Consider the following 11951-nt stretch of genomic DNA (forward strand, 5'->3'; position numbering starts at 1 on the left):
AAATAATTTTTAGACATTTTTTATAAAGTACATTATAAAATACTTTTTATTATTAATGCAAAGATGTCCTCCCAAGAAATTAAAATTTAAACTAATTAAGAAAAAAAAAAAAAAAAAAAGAGTAGGAGTGATTTAGTTTCTTTTTCCATTTTATTTACAAAGGAAATGAAAAAAAAATAACAGCGTGTAAACAGGAAAACAAAAATATTTCCAAACTGTTTGTAAACATGAAAACAAACAAACAACTAATTTTTGAGATTTAAATAAAGGGGTTAGCGCGAACGCAATCCCCAAATACCAAAAATTCCACGCTCCATCTATCCCAGTTTGGGAAAGTGGCAGGGGTCAGCCAACCCGGTGTGCTATGGGAAAGCCTCTCCCTGGGGGATCCTCCTTGCTGATCAAGGACTCCCCAGCGCCAGGTAAGTATGCTTGTGTAGCACTTAGGCGAGCAGGACTACAAACGCTATACTGATAATAAAATGGTGTTTTCATAAAATTTCAATTATTTTCTCCACATTTAATACTACGCTTAAAAATTCCAAATATAGTTTAGAAGTATATAAACTCAGCTTACTTTTTAATAAAAATTCAAAATAATTTCGAGTTTTTTAGAAAACGTCTGTTGTGAGTGTTGAAAGTTGTTAACTTTCAATAACTTCTCACAGTCACATGACTTCAAAGAATTACAGATCGGAAAAAAAAAAAGGCTAAGTGAAATAACTTACAGAAACAAAGTTCAGAAACAAACTTACAGAAACAAAGCCCTGCTTGATTTTCGGTTAGTTATGTCCGGTAACAAAAGTCGTTTTTGAATAGTGGTTATTTACTTAGCAATTTTCATTAATAAAATGGTTATCTTGTGCTGTTTTAATTTAAGATTAAAATTATTCCTGTTTTATTATTAAATTATATAATGGTTAATTTCGCTGAGATTTTATTATCAATATTTAATATTTACATAAATGAATTATCATCGAGGAAATGTAATTGGAACACCCTATTGAAGAATTCGCACGTAGTAATGGGAGAAATTTTGACTGATTCATCTAATCTAGTTCAGCAAAGAAGAAAATGATTCGAGCTCAGAAGCGTTGTTGTTGTTTAGGGTTTTTATGATGATGATGAGAGTTTTTATTGGCACATCATGCGCCAAAGCCAGGCCATTAAAAAAAATATATATATTTTTATCGTCGAGATGAATTATAAAATGCATTATATAATAGTAATAAAATATATTATTATTATTATTATGTACGCCGATATTGAGAGTCTTCTAGATGAGCAGAAAACCCACTACACTATTATTATGGGGGACTTCAATTTTAAGTTTGAATAAAGACAAAACAGCGCAGAAAGGGGAACTATAGGAAATTTTGGAATTGGTGAAAGAAATGAAAGAGGTGAAAGACTTGTGGAATTTGCAGAATCTCAAGGACTGTCAGTAATGAACACTTTTTTCAAGAAAAGGGTGAACAGAAAGTGGACATGGAAGAGTCCAAATGGATTAACAACTAATGAAATCGACTTCATCCTCACTAACAGAAGATATATTGTGAATGATGTTACCATCCTGAATAAGGTAAATGTTGGAAGTGATCACAGAATGGTAAGATGTACACTTGATATAGATGTAGGAAAGGAAAAAAACTGACTCGAGTAAATAATACAAAGGTCTTTGAGATAACAGAGGAGGAGAAAAAGCAGTATCACTTTTGAATATGAAAATTTTAAAAGATGCGTCAAAAGAATTCATTATCATTTCCTTTATTCTGTTCCCATAGTGCCAATATATGAATTATTTCGTATTTACTGAAAATACTTTGTACAGAAAATATTTTCTGAACAAATTATTTTTGACATTGTACGCTTTTTTCGTCATTGCATTTATTTAAGTCAATATTGGAATAAAATAAAGCGGAAATTGCCACTTATGTTTATTTAAAAAAAGTGCAGCAGAATATAGCTTATTATGAAAAAAAATTCAGTGATATTATATATACAACAAAATAGAAAAAAAATTGGTTAAAACTGCATTTGTAGAAACGCGATCGTATATTTTATAAAACGTTTTATTAGCCTTATACGCGTGGAAAATCAATTTGAAAAACTATTTGAGGCGCTTTTGACCTTGAGGAGAGAAAATGGCTTGGTCCTTCCAGGAACTAAATGCCCACAGCAGAACAAACGTTGCCTTCACAACGAGATGCCCTGATATTGCACTATCAGACTAGTATCATCGACAAATGGTTTCTTCCTTTTATTTAAAAGAAACCAACTGTCGTGTGAGAGGAACCAGTCCTGAAACACCCTGTCATACTTTAAAATAAATGATGATTCACTTCATGCCAATGCTACTTATAGCCACAAAAACGCATTAAATCACAAAAATAATCCTTTCTTCTGTTATTTATTGATAAAAGAATAGCTAAATGAAAGGATTCTAAGTCTCGTTTAGCTATTATTGTGATATCTTCGTATTTTGTCTTATTATTGTTATGAAGTATAACTCCACAATATGAGAGATACTTCATAACTGGGTTCACTATTGCAATACCAGGATACTTGCCCACCCACCGATGAGAAGCTTTGAAACAGTTCTTTGTCTGGGTGGTGGCACCCAGATGGCGCTATTTCGAAGGTAGTACAATACCACGGCAACTCGTTGTGAAGGTATTCACAATCTGAGATGTAATTAAAACGATGCCAATTTAAACACTTTATTATTATTATTATTATTATTATTATTATTATTATTATTCATATGGCCAAAGGAAGCCTGAGGCTTATGCTGCACCAGCCAAAAAAAATTTTTGAGTTACCCTGAGAGAGAGTCAGAAGTAGAAGAGAATCATCCCTAAAATACTCTATAATAACCAAATTTGTAATATATTTTAAAAAATGAATGTTTTTATTATCTAAATAAATTATTATAAAAACTTTAATAAAAGTGCCATATCATCAATGATTATTTAATAATTACAATTATATAATAATTATAATAACATAATAATTATTATTTTTTATAATTAAATTAATATTATAATTAATTCAAAAATATAAATAAATTAATTTCATTATGTTTTTATGAAAGCTCATATCGAGCCAGATCTGCATGTTACGATTCAGCTAGAGCTATATTTGGCCAATCTGCTTTTTCCTTTCTCTCTCTCTCTCTCTCTGGGATTAACAGATTAACAGTTTGGTAATCAACTGATTTCTATTGCTTGATTAATTTCTATTTTAGAAATACTGTGTTGCTTCAATTTTAAATAATTAAAAATAGGCCAAACTCATACTTTAACATCCTTTTAAACTTTTATTTTTTTAACAGTATTATGATATAGACTTCTTTTTTATTTTAACTGAAATATAGCAAATATTTATATTTACTATATTTCAGTTAAAATAGTCTTATATAAATAAATTCGTTGTTCTAAGTCTAATTCTCTTCAGCGCCTAAGATGACTCGTGTCTGTGACCGAAGCCATACTCACTAAAAACCAGTTAACCCTCTGAGCCACATGACAACCTTATACACCTCAGTCAGATTTTAACCGACAATATCAGTTATCAGCTGTTTTTAGGTATTTAAAATGTTTAAATATTTTGGCACTTATTTAAAAGTTATTGTTTTATAAGTATTTTTACATATTTCATTACTATTCATCTTGACGATAAAAATATAATTTTTTTTAATGGCCTGGCTTTGGCGCATGGTGCGCCAATAAAAACCCTCATCATCATCATCATCATCGGCCATTTTCAATCCACTGCAGGATGAAGGCCTCTCCAGCAACTTTCCAGTTCCTTCTGTTTTGTGCAATGGCCATCCATTTACTACCCAAAAACTCACGAATTTCATCTGTCCATCGCCGTTGTTGTCTTCCAGGGTTTCTCTTGGTACCATTCTGTTATTTTCTTAGTCCATCTGTCATCATGTCTTCGAGCTATGTGTCCTGCCCAAGACCATTTTAGTTCTTTAGTTTTGATAAGAATGTCCTTTACTTGAGTTTGCTGCCTAATCCATGCGTTTCTCTTCTTATTTAACAGTCTGATTCCCAATATAATTCGTTCACTGTGTAGTTCTCAGGCTTCTCTTCCATTCTTTTGGTGAGTGCCCGAGTTTCACTTCCATAAGTCATGGTGGGAGTATACATTGGCTGATTATTTTACGTTTCAGACAAACTGGGATATTGCTCTTCAGTATGTGACTATATTTCCTGAATGCTATCCATCCAAAATTTATTCTCCTCTTCACTTCCAGCCATTTATCATTATTACAGCTGATAACGTGTCCCAGATAAGTATATGACTCCACCTTTTCAATTACTGCTCCTTCAATCATTATTTCCCTTTCTGTGGCATACTTGTTCATCATTACTTTTGTTTTAGCCATATTCATCTTTAGTCCAAAATCCTTACTAACTGTGCATAACTGATTAAGATTTTCCTCTAATTCTTTGGGATCATGGCTTATGACCACAATGTCATCTGCAAATCGTAAATGGTTTAGGTACTCTCCGTTCACATTGACTCCTTTCTGCGACCAGTCTAATCTTCTGAAAGCTTCCTCAAGGGCAGCAGTAAACAGCTTCGGGGATATTGTGTCTCCTTGTCGAACTCCTTTCTCGATTTTAAATTTGCTACTGTCTTTGTCTAGTCTAATAAAGGAGGTAGTACTCTCATATATTTTCTTCAAAATCATAATATATGGGGTATCTGTGCCTTGTCTTTCCAGTGAGTCAAATGCCTTTTCATAATTCACAATTCATTTGCTTTCTCCGTTATCTGTGATATTACGTGAAGGTGATCCACAGTTGAGAATCCTGTCCTAAAGCCACCTTGCTCTTTCGGTTGATTCTCATCAAGTATTCTTTCTAATCTGTTAGTAATGACCCTTGTGAACAACTTGTAGATGTGGGACAACAAGCTAATTGGTCTGTAATTTCCAATTTGTGATTTATCTCCTTTCTTGTGCAGCAAAACTATGATTGCATTATTCCACTGCTTAGGCGTCACGCCTTTTCTAATGCACTTTGCGAAGAGCCTTGCCAGTTTTTGTGTTATGTCTCTTCCTCCCAATTTTAACAACTCTACAGTAACTTCATCTTCCCCCGGGGCTTTCCGATTCTTCATTTTCTTCAATGCATGTTCTACCTCACCAGGAAGAATATCGGGTATGTCGTATGTGTTGTTAATTTGCGATCCATCTTCCCCACTGCTGGCATCATTTCCTCGCTTCTTGTATAGTAGTTTTCTGCTATTTGAATTATGCCTCATCTGCTATTTATAAGTACACCATCGCTATTCTTCAGTTTCAGTATCATTTGTCTTTCTGTATTACTGCTCATGGCTGCTGATTTAAATCCTTTGTTTTCCCTTAATGCTTGTTCTACTTTTCTTGTGTTAAATCTTCTTATGTCCTCTCTGAGTCTCTTTCTAATGACTTTGCATAACTCAGTATACTCAATTTTCTTCTTGTCAGTGTTTATCATGCTGTTCATTTGTCGCCTTCGGTTCATCATAAGAAATGTTTCTTGGCTAATTTTTTCTTCTTTGGATTTCTTTTTACCGATATCAAACTTGTTCTTAAGTTCCAGTACATGCTTCCATAGCAGTATTTATAATCTGAGATACAAAGCCATTCTTAATTTTACAATTTTAAATGTTTATTTAGATGTAAACTAGTACAATTTAAGCAAACTTGAACTTCGAAAATAATTCGTTGTATTTTTCATTAAATTATAATTAAAAAAAAAACTTATCCGATCAATTAGCTCATATACCCGTAACATAAATCAATATGATGTTTAAAGATTAATTTATTTCTAAACTCAGCATATGGCAAACTTTAGAAAAATGTGTAATTTACTATGCTTTTGTAAAAATTTGTTTATTCTTGGTTTTTCATCCAACCAAAAAACTATTGAATCAAATTTTCACGAAGAGATACAATACAAGAAACAGCACCGTATTTAACAGTCACTAGTTGGACCCCAGTCACTCGTATGAGTCGATGGAAGTATTTCTCCATTCCTTCAAAAGATCTCGTCTTTGGGCAAGCGACATCGCCTACACGTCTTTCCGATTCCTCCCACGCTAGTTTTGTTGAAAAGCACGAGTACAAACACATCCCCCCAAAAAAACATTGAACCTGATTTTTCATGAAGAGGAAACTGATGAAATGGAAATCTACTGGCATAGATTTCCACCTCAACCCACCGCCCACCCTATGAGCTTCCTCTTCACGGATGGATACGCCAAATCCCAACTACGCATGACATTGTGTAGAAAATAATCTCGTGTCCTCCAATCCGCCTAACTGTCATATTCGCTACAACAGTGTGCTGCTACAATTGGGGACCCAACATACCCATTGCTCATCCCTAAAGAATCTTAAATCTACCAGGGCAACGAAATGTGTGATGTCACCAATTAATTCTAATGCTGAGCATTTACATTTTAATTTGCGTTTTAATTTACAATTAATAATTCTTCCTTACTGAAAATATTAAAATAATACATTTGGATAAATTTAAAGCTAGTTTTTTGCGTGTATTGGTTGGGTAAAGGTAAAATCCTAATGTGTCAAGCAAACTGGAACCTTCGGAGAGATTACTCATAAGGGAAGACATCAAAAATAACAGACAGTTTACCGTTCCCTCCCCCAACCTCACGGTCAGATATCTGCCACCCTAATGTCCCACTATCACCAGGTTCCAGGACTAGATTAGACTCTCAGTCCGTCTATTAAACAAACAAAAAAAAAAAAAAAAGAATACTCGTCACATAATTAGCAGTATCCGCGAACATAGTTTATTTTGTTGAGTTTTGGCGCGCCATTGTGTATTAATGTACAAGCGTGTGTTCACGGGGCCGATTTGTATGTATGTGGGATGAAAAACCCGGAATAATTTACCGGGAAAAATCCCGCTGCCTCCGTCTGAGATCGGCTAACTACTGCTCCGATTGAAGAAGCCTTTAGAAATTCCTCCAGTCTATGACGGGATTCGAACCCAGACCTCTCCAAACGAGTGACAAGTGACGAAACCACCACACTGTCACCGAAGGCAATATATTTTTTTACCCATTGAGAAAATCTCTAGCAAACGTTCAGCGGCAATCAAGAATACTCTCAAGACTGCACCCACCCAATCAATGGCTGATCAGTGCACTGAACGTCTGACAAGTCGAGGTTTTGGATGTTATATTTAAACCCCAACTTCGCATTGTGACGTATTTCAGTAATATGTACCAAAAACTCAGGATCCTTCAACAATCAGAAACATCTTTTGTGATTGACAGTGTCAGATCTCATTACAATTATTGGGAGAAATACTATGCCAGAGTAGAACCTCGAAAAAAACCTTCATCACAAAATTACATATTGAAAAGCACCAGTTCGCTGGAACCTTGAAGATCACTAACTCACTCTTTTGAGATCAGCTATTTTAACTGAACTTTTCTACTAAGAACACCGCTTAACTCTCTTTGCCTTGATTCGGATGTCCAGGTATGATATGTCATGGTTTATCAAGAAATTCATCAACATGCACATAATAGTGTACGCGGATATTCTTCTCCACTTCTACTGTGGAAAGACAGTAGTCTCAAGTACAGAGTTTTTTTATTTTACATACTTTTAAATTGTGGAATACCGAAGTGTCCCAAATTAAGAAGGATATTAATTTATCAAAAAGTGCTGTACAAAAACATGAGAAATATGTACAAAAATATAAAGGATTGAGGCAGTCCATCACCGGTTGTCGCCCGTGGTATATCTTCAGTCTTCACCGTCTTAGCGCTCGCTGCCAGGCGTCCTTGGAATAATAGATGCAAAGAGAGGGGGCCAGTGACGGCTTCACTTTATTTTATTTTAAATTTATCGTGTCATGGGAAGCGTTGTCGTGGCAATTTTCCTTCTGGTGGTGTTCTTGTCTCATAACGGGAGATTTGTGTATGTGTCCGTTAGCTACTGGGATCTGTATAAATGCTGCTGGCAGAATTTATCCAGATCGATGGCTAGATTGTTAATCAAATCTACCGTGTTTCCTGGGGACATGCGTCTTTGAATAAGCCTTTGAGGTTGATGAATGTGGGGAGTTTTTATCAGGTCAGTGATATCAAGGGTATTAATTCGTCCTGTGATCAGTCTAGCCAGTGCAAGAAGGTTAGTTAGATGCTACAATCTGTTGTTTCCATGGTGTGACTTCGAGATTGATGTAGGAGTTCGGCCCTAGAAATAGCATACTGGTTGCCAGTCCGGCAATGAGTTTTTTCAGGAGTTAGTATTCCAGGCTGAGGAACTTGTTGAAGTGTGTTGTGGGGGCAGAGGACCAAATAGTCGCTGCATAAAGCGGTATGGAAGGATAGAGACATCGAAGAACATATTTCTTTGCCAATTCGGCGTCATGAATCCCCGTTAGTTCCTGGCGGATCGCCCACATAGCGGAGTACATTTTTGTTTTTGTGTTCAGGAGGTGAGCCTGGATGGTTGGTTATTGGAAGTTTAATGGTGCATCAGCATCTAAGGCTATCGTGCACCAAGATGAGCCTGGAATGTCAGTCCCTCATCCCATACTATTTCGAGATTCTTGTGTGTTTTAACTTTTTTTGAATGGGTGATCCATTAATGGTAAGATTGATATCATTGAGTGACTTCTTCCAGGTGAAAGACATTTGAGCCGTCTTTGCTTGATTAATCTGTAATCCGATTGAGGCAAGATATTGTTCAAGGTGATAGATCTTTTTATTTGCCTGTAAGGTAGTGCTAAGAACCTGATTTTGGTCAGATGTGATGTGATGTAAAGTTTCAGATCATCAGCGTATGGTTAGTAAACAGTTTTAGATGGCAGGAAGGGCTCCAGCGCTGCGGCAAATAGGGTTGATGATAGGACTCCCCCTTGTGGGACACTCCCATTAGTAATGCATGTTGTTCGAAAGCTGCGATGTGATATGATGAGATGTCTATGCTTTAGGATTGATTTAATGAGCTGAGAGTTTTTCCTGTGTTGAAGTAATGCTGGAGCATGATGATTAGAGCTGCTATGTCTATTTTGTCATAGGTCGCTTTTATATCAAAGAAAATAGCATCAAGCTGTGTCCTGTCGTTGATGGCTTTCTGGATTCTGATAAGGATGTCCAGAAGATTGCTGTTATTATATCTCTCCCCTTAATCACGGTATGGAGGTAGGGGGGCCTGAGATTGAAACAGTGGTCTGCAATGGAGGGCTGAATTGCTTTTTCAAATATCTTAAGGAACCCACAGCTGATGACAACAGACCTGAAATCTTATGGTCGCTTGGGTTCTCTGCATTTAGGGACTGGACGAACAAAGTACGTGTTTCAGATCTTTTGGATCCTTCCACTCTCTAGGATTTTGTTGAAAATATGGACTGCCTGGTCTATATTATATATGTACTACAGATTTTAATTAGAAACAGAGGAAACCGGTCGGGACACACTATAGCTTTCAGTGGTAGTTTTTTAACGTTTTCTATCAGATGGCTTCGGGTTATGGATAGAAGTGATATTGGAGGTTGGCACTGAGGGTCAAAATGTGTAACAGGGAGTTGTAAATGTGATTCGTCAGTCTGTTGGAAAGCGAGCTCAGTCCATTCCTTAACTATTTCTTCCTTCATAGTGATCTGATTGTGGCTCTGTTTTTGGAGTCTTTTAGATCTTTTCAGCTTATCCAGGGCAAGTTGGTTGCAGACAAGTTTTTTTTGTCTTAAGAAGAAAGCCTTTGCCTTTTTATAGATTTTCTCCATCGTCTGCAGGCCTTCAGCTTCTGGAGAAAAGTTTGTTTGATTGTTCGATTAAACCATGCGGAGGTTCTGGAGGTGATCTTTTGCAGTTCTCTCTTTCGCTATTCCATAAAGCTTGTCTGAGGATGATTCCTGGTTTCAGAAATTTTGTGAAAAAGATCAGTTCTCTCTCAGGTTGGTTTTCTTTTCTGGGCCAATGAAGATTGCGGTTTTCCTGTAAGGTCATTTCACATGTGATAGAATTTAAGAGAAGAGGTGATCACAGAGATGCTGTCAAGATTACCTCTGGTTGGACTAGTAATAATTTGTGCGAGGCCTAGGGAAACAAATATGGCATCTAGTTCTTTCCTGGCTTCTTCATGGCGTGGTCTAGACGTGTTGAAGTCGCTTGTTAACATGGTTTTGAGGCCTGTTTCCAAGTTTTTGGCTATCCAGGTGTATATCTCCACTCTTGAATATTCGGTATGATCTGGGGGAAAATATATTACACAGACTTGTATCTGGGTGTCCTTGTTCGATAACACTGTGGATAGAGCTTCAAAGTTGTGTGTTTGGCTAGTTTTAGTTTTAGTGGGTTGGAAATGTTCTCTGAAGACCAGGGCGACTCTACCTCCTCTTCTGGCGTCTCTGGAATTCTCTAGAGAGTTCTTGTCGGCTGCATGAGCGTATCTAAGTGGTTGTTCTTGTGTAACCAGGTCTCCGTAATACACATGATTTCATATTCTTCTATGAGGAGCAGGGATTGTAGTGTATTTAGTTTGTTGGTGAGACCTCTGACGTTTTGGATGAAGCAACTGAGCTGAAGGTATTTCGGGTTCATTGTACATTACATTGTACAGTACTCCACTTTTATTGGTATTCATTGAAGCGTACAGACCTTTCATAGTGTGCTAACGTGACTGGACGTAATGATTAAACAGGTAGTGCAGGAATGCGACTCTTGGCATTATATGCCTCTCACCTCCAACCGATCTTTCAAATTACAGTATTACGAAACCGGCAAGGCTATCTATGCTAGGAGAAACCTACTTGTCAGGCCTGCCTCTTTCAGATCGTTAATCAAGATTATATGCAAGCAACTGTTACATTCCACAGATCAGTTCTTCGGTTTTCACGTTACTGTACGGTTGGGACTATTCTCATGAAGACATACCTTTTCCTCCTATACTTGCATGACAGCTTCCACTAACAGTTGTCTTTGTTACTACCTGATTTCTGCTAACGTACAAAATCAACATTCTGACCTGTTGCTGGCACAGGTTTTTCCGCTCTGGATTTCTGTCACAAGATCTACTGTTGGTAGGCAGGATCTTTGCTGATGTCTTTGTTTGGAAACCGTGGACACGGGATTTTTATTTACATCGCTCTATTTTCTTCTTGTTTTATATTCTGCTATCCTTTCTATTATCTCGTGAATGGTGTAAATATGCGTTTGACATTCATTACATGATAGTTGATGACCGCCATCGTTCATGCTTGGTGGTAGCCAGTCTCCTCGTGGAATACACGGGTACTGGGGAAGGCTATCACTACAGGAAATAGCGAAAGCGATCACTAGCCTTTCCTGGTAGCAAATTGGCCAGAAACAGCTAAACAGCACACATATAATCTGGCCCAAAATTCTGTGTTGCAACAGTGCACCATGGCGGAGGTGAACTGGAGTTCAGGAGCTGCCCTAAAAGATACTGTTCTTGTAATGTCGTACATGTTATGGTTCCTTCCGGAAGATCGAGTTTTTCATCCAATTAAATAGACAAACCGATGACAGAATATATTGGTGTCTCATGGCTTTAGTTGCCTCGGCAGAAAAAATATCAATCATATGAAAATAGATACACTGGCCAAAATCTACGAAAATTTGTATTAACACAGTCACAGAGAGAGAAGAAATGCAAATTAATTGCTAATGAATGCAAACGGATTTAAAGAAAACCATGATGTAGGTTGATGGACTTTGCCTCCTTGAGTACAAATACTGCACAGGCTGTTTGATGTTAATCCGAAATCAGAATAGGGAAAATGCATGATCTATCAGACTTTGAAAAAGGTCTTATCGTGGGTGCACGCACGTTTAGCAGGAGCCACGATTCAAGAAACGCAAAAACATTACTGGTTTCTCAAAATCTCCATCTCAAAGGTTTTTAATGAGTGAAAAGCAAGCGGTTCTTTCACATCTGAAAG

At 36.8% G+C, this 11951-nt stretch overlaps 1 non-coding gene across 1 annotated transcript; it reads right to left on the reverse strand.

The window, feature by feature from the left end:
- Window positions 1-266: 266 nt before the first annotated feature.
- On the reverse strand, window positions 267-430 carry LOC150076889 (U1 spliceosomal RNA). Its single transcript, XR_016547760.1, has one exon. It is a non-coding gene; the product is annotated as a U1 spliceosomal RNA (small nuclear RNA).
- Between the last annotated feature and the right edge of the window lie 11521 nt (window positions 431-11951).

Source organism: Mastigoproctus giganteus, chromosome 12, assembly GCF_048544385.1.
Source record: "Mastigoproctus giganteus isolate SK-2022 chromosome 12, ASM4854438v1, whole genome shotgun sequence".
Classification (NCBI taxonomy): Eukaryota; Metazoa; Arthropoda; class Arachnida; order Uropygi; family Thelyphonidae; genus Mastigoproctus; species Mastigoproctus giganteus.